At 44.7% G+C, this 8,969-nt stretch overlaps 1 non-coding gene across 1 annotated transcript; it reads left to right on the top strand.

Moving 5' to 3' along the window:
• Positions 1-7,526: 7,526 nt before the first annotated feature.
• Positions 7,527-7,716, top strand: LOC147312641 (U2 spliceosomal RNA). Its single transcript, XR_015125264.1, has one exon. It is a non-coding gene; the product is annotated as a U2 spliceosomal RNA (small nuclear RNA).
• Positions 7,717-8,969: the final 1,253 nt, after the last annotated feature.

Genomic DNA, 8,969 nt, shown 5'->3' with positions numbered 1-8,969 from the left:
CCTTTTTGTCTGGATTAGTGCTGACAACTATGCCCATTTTGAAGTGCCCTCTCAGCGCATTCTGATCACTTAACCAGACGACATCTCCAACAGTGACATTTCTGTGTGCAGTGTGCCACTTGCTCCTTACAAACAAATTAGGGCCAGCAAGTTGGCTCCAGGACCTCCAAAACTTGCTCACTTCTGCCTGGATTGCTTGAAGTCTCTTATAGGGGTAAACGGAAAAGTCAAACACCTTGAAGTCCCCACTTTGAGATGCTCGACCAAGCAAAAGACTGTTGGGTGTGACGTAATGAATGCAACCTTCCCGACTCTGTACTCTGGCATCAATCGGGCGCTCATTTGCAAGGTTAGCTGCCACATGAAGAGCTGTCTGGAACTCACTGTAACTTAGCCCAGACTCCCTTCCAAGACTCTGGAGTGCTCTCTTCACAATGCGCACAGCAGCCTCAGCAGCTCCATTTCTATGTGGGGAATCAGCCGGATTTACTTTCCACATCCACTCTGTTCCATTCTTTGCTGCAGTCTCCTCCAAGACAAACTTATTCTGACTTTCCAAGAATCCGTAAAGTTCCTTCAAGACAGACTTTGCTCCTACGAAATTAGTACCTGGGTCTGACCAGATCTTTCTTGGATGTCCTCTAATTGCTGTAAATCTCTGGTAAGCCATTAAGAAGCCTTCAGTCGACAAGGAATTTACTAACTCCGTGTGAATCGCTCTGCTGGCCATACAACAGAATACAACCCCCCAAACCTTTATCATGACTCTTTTCTTGATGTCATCCTTCACTTGGTAGGGTCCAAAGAGATCCACTGTTGTGAACTCAAAAGGTAAAGCAGGTTGAGTTCTTTCCGGAGGTAAGTCGCCCATTATTTGCCGGCAACTCTGTGCTTTTGCTTTCCGGCAAACCACACAACCATCCACAACTTTTTGAGCAATCCTTCTCCCTCTTATGACCCACACTTTCTTCCTCATTCTGAGCAGGGTCCCAGCAACTCCCTCATGACTCTCATTGTGGGCCTCCCGAGCCAACAGTGTAGAGATCCAAGCATCATAAGCCAAGATGGGAACACTAACCTGGTCTTTCTTAAAAGCTTGCACTCGGCCGCCACAAACAAAGAGCCCAGAGCTTGGGTTTTTGTATACAACCAGTCTATCTGTAGTAGTGCTTGGGAAGACAGCGCTGTCTTGTGCTGCAAGGAAGATGTCTCTTAGGGCATCTTCACGTTCCTTCACCGAAATTACTCCTGCCAACGGGACTGCCTCCCACTTTGGGTCATTTGCAGATGGATGTCCCCCAAGAAACTTTCTAGCTGCTCTCCAAGTCCAAGCAACTGATCTAACTAATCGAGTTAGGTCACTGAACCGCTTGACATCTAAAAGGTTCTTGATGACCGACCCTGCAGGTGGTCTTCGCTGCTCTCCCTGGGCCTCAGCAGCCCGACTTCGCTTTTCTTCTTGCCCTTTTATCTCGGCCCTTGTCAAGGCAGCGACAAACGCCTTTCTTTGCAGCTTATTGACGTTTTCTTTGGCAGTGGCGGCTAACTCTTTAGCTGACCTGACTGGCCACTCGCACACCGGCAAACTCAAGAACTTTGGACCATTTTGCCATTCTGAGTCTTCATCTAGATCCCTGGGACTAGCTCCTCTTGTGACTACATCCGCAATGTTCTGAGGGCCAGGAACCCACCACCAATCTTGAATCCTTGTGCTGCTCTGTATTTCTCCAATCCTATTTGCAAAAAAGGTCTGGTACCCATAGCTCTCCCGCTGTATTGCCCCAATGACGGTTTGGCTATCGACAAAGTGATACCACCTCTCAACCTGAATCCGGCTTTGCGCCTCAAAGTATTTCTTTAGGCGTGAGCCAAACACTGCCCCACACAACATCCCCTTTGTGGTCCAATGGTGTTAACTTAGCTTTGGACTCCACCAACCTGATGATTGGGCCCTGATCTGAATTCCACCTTAAGTACAACACTGCCCCATAGGCTTGCTCACTTCCATCGGAGAAAGTAATTGCCCAGGGTTCTTCGGTGAAGCACGGGGGAGTTAGCGCCCTTGCAAATGTGACTTTGCTGAGCTGGGCATACTCCTCAAAAAGCCTAATGGCGTCCTCCCTCAGGGCATCTGAGAGCGCCATATCCCAAGTGTCCTTGACCAAGCAGCTTTCTACTTTTGTCTCTTGGAATGCCCTGCGAACTAAGATTGCTCCTTTTTGCTTTGCAGGAGTGACCAAACCGACTGGGTCATACAACCCTGACACTTGGCTGAGAAGCTCTCTTCGCGTCAGTGGGTTTGGCGTGTGGGTCTTAATCTGCTCCTGGGCAAGGTCTTGGCCAACTCGCATCTTTTTCTTCCTCTTGGAGAAGTTGATTGCTACCATGACATGAAGCTTGTCTTCTTCCACTATGTAACCCAGACCAAGAGCTTTGTTTTCTTCGTCACGCATTTGGTTTGGTAGGACAATGGTTTTCATTCTTGTTTTCTCACCCTCGTCATTGCGCTTCCTCCTCCCACTTTGACCAGACAAGACCCAAGGTTTCAGCTCAAATCCTCCAGCCTTTAGGATCTGCTCAATGTTCTCCGTAATGACTTTTAGTTGGTTCATGTCATTGTGAGAGGTAAGGATGTCGTCGACATAGCTGTCTTGCTGGAGTACACGACGTTCCTCCTTGAGGTGGGAAAAGGTAGAAAGGCTGGCAGTTTCACGCATTGCCAGCTGTGCAATGCATCCTGCCGGTTTATCTCCAATGTTCACCCTTGTGATGGCATATTCCTCTAGCTCGTCATCCTCAGAGTCCCGCCAGAGGAACCTATGCAGATGCATCTCTTTGTCCTCTAACCAAACTGAATTGTACATCTTTTTTATGTCACCAAGGGCTCCGTACACTCCGCCCCTGAATCTGAGGAGAACTGCTCGAATCTGGTTGAGGACATCTGGACCCTTTATTAGCAGGTCGTTCAAGCTCACACCTCTAAACCTCTGGCTGCTATTCCACACAAGCCTCACTGGAGTTGTAACAGAGTGGGGATTCGGAGCAATGACGTGGCTCACGTACCACACTGGCCCATCCCAGTTACTGATCATGTCCTTGGACAACTTGACTGCGGCTCCACGCTCCACCATGTCATGCACCTGAGCGGCATAAGCAGCTTTCCATTCAGGCTCCTTGGCCAATTGTTTCTCTGTCCGGAGGAATGTGCTCTCAACTCCTTTTTTGTTATCTGGTAAGGATACTGAATCTTCAGCCCAAGGGTATCTGGTATGCCAGTGTGGCTCGTCGCTGTGGCCATCACCCGTGACATAGGTGAGTCCTTCTCTTATTATTCCAAGCTCTCTCTCCTCGGCCAGTGTCATTTCTTTCCCACCTGGCTGGCAATTTCCGCAACGACAACCCCCACACTTTGGCTCACATGCAGCACCAATACTATCCCACTTCCACCACTCTAAGAATCCTCGACTGGTGGTTGAGGTACTTGACCTCTGAAGCTTAGCAGGAACATGCTTCCTTGTTGAAGACTGGTCCGAGGCCTCGCCAATGAGCTCCTCATACTTGACAGCTGCTGCTCTCATTGACCTGGCAAAGTGTGTCTTGGACATGTGGGCAGAGACAGTAAGCTCCTCGAAGAGCTCAGGGTGAGTTCCCCCAACTGTCTTTCCAAGTGGCCCATCCCATAACACAAGGTCACCGATGACTCTGCTCCTCTGAGGCGCTAGCCGACCTTCTTTATGACTTATAAGCAGATGAATGTCTTTCGGTCTTACAAGATCGTTGAGTGGTATATCCGGAAAGAACCTTTGTAGCTGACTCGGTGTGACATGTTTGTGGACTTCTGCTATGCTGTCGAGTCCATAGCAGACCAGTTGGTGTGACCTAAGGGTGCCTCTAGGCGTTCTGACTCGGATCTTTAAAAGATACCGCCTTGTTCTCACGTGCGTTTTCATTGCCCCTACTCCATGAACAACCAGAGTGATTTCTTCACTTCTTAGGTTAAGACTGCTTGCAGCCCTGTGGGTTATATAGTTGGTGTCAGAAGCCAGGTCAATTAATGTCCCAATCTTTTGCCCAGCATTAGCTGTGACCTCAAGGAGCATCATGATTACTGGCAGCTCTCGAAGCCCACCTCCAAATAGGAGGCTTGGCTGCTCCTTGGTGGTGCTGCATGCCCTAGATGCAGTGTTTGAGAACGCATCCCTGCATTCTCTTTCCAGTTCAGGTGACAGTTTTCTGAGGAACTCCTCCTGATCCTCCGTACATTTCCTGCTGACCTTTCCTCCCTCTGGATCAGATCTATTTTGCTTCCCTGCTGCACTTCCCTTCCTCACCTCAGCATTAGGGCATAGGTAGTAATGGTGCTCCGCAGCGTGTGCTTCTTTGCAGCCTGGGTTTTTGCACAGATAAGTGGGTTTGCAGTATGACCCTTTGTCATGAACGTCGAGACAACTCCAGCATGCGCCTAGTTTCTTAATTGCGGCCTTCTTTTCTGCAAGCTTTAATGTCTTAAATTGCCTGCAGAAGTAGAGTTTCTTTTTATGCTTTCCATCACCGCAGACCACACACCCTTCATCACTACCTGATTTGGTGAATTTGGTTCTGGAATGTTTCAGCTCCACTCTTTCTCGCTTACTTGGCTCTTCCTCTCTCAGATGATCAAGCTGTTCATATATGGTTTCTTGCTCTTTGAGGAATTCCAGAAGACTATCAAATCGTTTTTCTGGGGTGACCGTGTTTCTACTGTCAGCAACATAAATAAGCCACTCCTTTTTGAGTGTTTCCGGAAGTTTACTTTCGATTGACTTTGTCACCAGTGGGTTTTTTATGGCCCCCGTGTCACCAAGGTCAACCAGGTCTTGAAGTGCCTTCTCCACAGCTTGAATTAATTCCACTATTTTTCTTGGCTGGTGGCTCTTGACAGCTGGCATTCTCTGTAACTCCTCCACTATTTCAATAGCAATTGATGTTTGATTGCCGAACCGATTCTCCAAAACACGAAAGATGTCGTCTGCAGTGTTGTAAGTGGTGAGTCGAAGTTCTCTCGTTATTTTCTCATCCACACTATCAAGTAGCTGAAACTTTTTGATCTCTTTCGAACCAGATGGCTCCGCCTGCCCCTGAAGAACCTCCCATTCCTTCTTCCATCTGTGGAAGTCTCGTTTATTTCCAAGAAACTTAGGAAGTGCTGTTGGTTTCAGCTTGATGATTGGCATGGGGCAGCTGGAGGTAACTGGCAATGATGACAGGTGATCAGCATCCTCCTTTATTCTCATCTCCAGAAAGTCAGCTTTTCTGGAAACCAGCCTGGGGACACAGAGTTCCAGCTTCTGTATATTGCTTTGAAGATCTCTCCGAATACCTGATGGGATCCAATGCTTCCACTTGCTATACCTCTCCTTTGCCACTCCCACCAGTTCTTTCAGGTGGCCAAGAATGAAATCATACACTTCATAATTACCGTCAGGCGCAATGGCAGCAACATGTTCACACTCAGCCTCTGCTGCCTGTAGTGCTGTGGACAATTCTGCACTTCCAAAGTTGGCCCAGAGAGCCTCTCTGACTAGGGTTTTTATTTCCTTCAGTTTTAACTCACATTCACTTGCAGTCTTTGCTAAGTCGGCTCTCGGCTGTTCTGTCAGCACAGCTGCTTCACTTGTGTCAGGCTTTGCCTCTAGCTCCGTGATGAAACCGGCCTCTAGATCATCATTGGCCTCCATGACTTTCTCTGCTTCCATTGTCAGTCTATTGAAACTGTCTTTGAGTTCTTCTTCAGTCATATCCTCATGCGTCCTCGTAATGCTATTAACCAGACGAGAGAATGATCTCTTGGCTGTTGCCCTCACTCCTTTGAGTTGTTCAACTGACTTTCCAGCAGCTTGGTCTGCCATTTTTGTGTGCTCAGCTTGAACTGGGGTTTATTTACTAATGGGAATGGCACATGCAACTTGAGGGATTCTCCGAATTTCCTCTTTGCACTAATTATTCCCTTATCCCAGGACTAAAGGTCATTTTTCCCAGATTTGATTTCCCGGTTTTTCACTGTCAAGCTCTCTAAGTTTGTGCAGCTTCCCCGCTTGAAAGGGATTGATGCATCTACCACAGGTGTTTAACTGGGTTTCACTCAATGACCAGGCAGATCTTTTGTTTTCCTTTTCTTTAATCTTCTTTTCGGCCACAGTCAGCCATAGGTGAAAAACCTTTAAATACAAACCAAAAAACCAAAATACAAATTATGTTTGTTATCACACATCTGCAAATATTGTAAACAATCCCAAACACATTTTCTTTTTTAAACACATCAATGCAGTGCGCAAGCTTTGTAGTACAATATTTACTTGAGTATTTTTAAATGCTCAAATTATGTAATTCACTAGCAATTGTACATACACCTTGAGAAATACTGCTTTCTATTAAAGTGCTAAATTAAATAATCAATCTGCATTAGAACTTGAGCAATAACAATAGTATTTATAACCAGCTTCTCTTAACCATATGCAAGCATTAACAGTCTTCCATATGCAGACCAACAATAAACAATGGTGCCGCTCGTAAACAGGCGACCAACTCACGGCACAGTGCTAATGCTACGTAAGCTAGCGGCAGCCGCGATTCTTTAGCAACTCGCTTCAAAGTCTTTTACCATAGTCAGCAACCATTCCCTTACCGGCTGCCTCCCTGGCTTTGTAGATACTTCAGTTCCACACAATATTCATGTTGGCAACAACTTATTGAAAGAATTATGCTGGGCTTTTCCCGAAAGTGGCAACTTCCTGTTGCTCCCCAGTTCGCCTTCTTTTCCTTCCCGACAGAAACCCAGACACAAGATTAGTTCCGCCCTCCAGTCTGTCACGTTTACTTTTTTTCCTCAGGGCTCTCCACCTCCTACTCGGTTTGACTTGACACACAATGTATGCCCACGATTTGGGGAAACAAAAAGTTTGTCCAAGGGAAAATTGTAAGGAAGATGAAACGATTGAACATGTATTATGGGGATGTGAATATGCAAAAAAGTGTGGGACGGGGTAAAAGGGAGTTATAAGTGCTTGGAAAACGTGACATATGATGAAATCACCTCGTTCGGGGTTAAGGGAGTGGGAAAAGAGCAATATAAAGTACTTTGTATGCTGTTATCAATTGTAAAGCTTAAATTATGGAAAGCAAGACAGGGTTTCATAACGGGGGTGTATAAATGGGGAGAAATTGGAACAGTTAAGGCAATAGAGAAAGAATTTGAAGGTATATATTGGCACGAACTAGAAAAGTGGGGAAGTGACACAATTAAGGATAGGTGGAAAGCTTTTTTCTTAAACCCACCCAAAAGAAGGTGGTAAGTGACAGGGAGCGAGATAGTAGGTATGTGTTGGTTGTTATTGTTTATCAAAATGTTCTTTGCTTCGTGTGTTGGAAATCGGATTTAGCTCGGGAGAATGCTCTTTGGGATGAAAAGAAATGAAGAAATGTAAATGTTGTGAAAAAAAAAAAAAAAGATGTTTGAGCTATTTGGAATATGAATGTAAAGTGTGGAGATACTTTGAAAAGAAAATAAAAAAAGGAAAAAAAAAATCTGTTCTTATCAGTTTAATATCTGATACGTCCCCTACCCGGGGACCATATATTAAATTGATTTTTGGAGCAGGGAGATGGAATAGGGGCTTGCTCCGTCCACTCCACACATCGACCTGGTATTGCAGTATTTCTAGGAATGGTGCACCCCCTGAAGCTGTGAAAAACAAATGTCATTTGACTCAACAGTTTGTGCAAAGAAATTTCTTATACGCTAGATATATGCGTGCGTCTGCATATCTGGACATTGTCTTCGTGTAATCTTCCAAGGTTAGTCAGACTGAAATGTTGCGACTTAATATTTGTGAATGAGTTACATTTAACTATTACCAGAATTACTAAATCCTGCCACTTGGACTGACACGTGGCTGGACACACACTTTCTATGGGAAATCAAAAAAATATGTCGTTTTGAACTGCAGTTACACTATTCTGGCTCCAATCCTGCAGTTACCTCTGTTGTCCACTAGAGACCAATAGAAGTCTTTAAAAACCGGAGGCTGCCATCTACAAGGACTCATGTTGATTATAGGTTTAACTCTTCTCTTTCTCTACATACTGCAGCTTTCTGTCCTCTGTGGCTGTAAATTACATCGTTTGAAGAAAAAAAAACACACAATTTTTTCTTGGCTTTTTAGCTAAGATCGTATTGTCTGTTGTTTCCATTTGTGGATGGTTAATAGTGCAGAAGATTGTTTTTCTGTTTTCAGGATTACATGAAAACATTTTGGAACAGATCATTTTTGTATATAATAAATCTTAGGATAGTATTGGTTTTGATGATTTATAAAACAGCTGTGTGCCGTAGCCCTGGTAGTTTGGATCCTTAGTGTGTAAAGAGTAGATATCTCATGTAATATGTGTGAATGAAAATCCATGGACTTTATAAGAGTCCTCCATTTATGGCTATGATCCTAACAAACAAGATTAATACGTTTCTTTCTCCTACCAATCTTCCTGTTTCCTAAAGGAACACGCATGCCGAGTGGTTAAGGCGTTGGACTTAAGCTCTAATGAGCGCATCCTCTCGTGGGTTCAAACCCCACTCCTGGTATAATTTGGAGCCTCATGACTGGTAAACTGGATGGAATCTATGAGAGCAACAGATGTGATTTTTAGGCATTTGATGTGAGCAATATCTTTCCCACAAAAAAGCTGTGATGCTGAACCCAAAGGGAAAATTGTTAAATGGTTAATGGAAAAACTCCAAGCTTTTGGATTAATTAGTAAAATTAATGGCTATAAAAAGAAGCTCACTGTTAATAAAATGAATACATTAAAATTGGGAGGGGTCACCTCTCTGAAAGGCAGTTACACTCTTTTCAACATAACATTGCAAAGAATTTGGGTATTTCATTATGTGTGTGTATGGAATTAAACAGAAAAAGACTAAATCAATTCTTACA

The sequence above is a fragment of the Aulonocara sp. 'chitande type north' Nkhata Bay genome, linkage group LG15 (assembly GCF_057382095.1).
Source record: "Aulonocara sp. 'chitande type north' Nkhata Bay isolate Kocher_YH1m ecotype deep benthic linkage group LG15, A_spYH_male_GT1.1, whole genome shotgun sequence".
Classification (NCBI taxonomy): Eukaryota; Metazoa; Chordata; class Actinopteri; order Cichliformes; family Cichlidae; genus Aulonocara; species Aulonocara sp. 'chitande type north' Nkhata Bay.
Note: the sequence above shows the minus strand (reverse complement) of the source record. Positions and strands in the feature narration are given on the sequence as shown.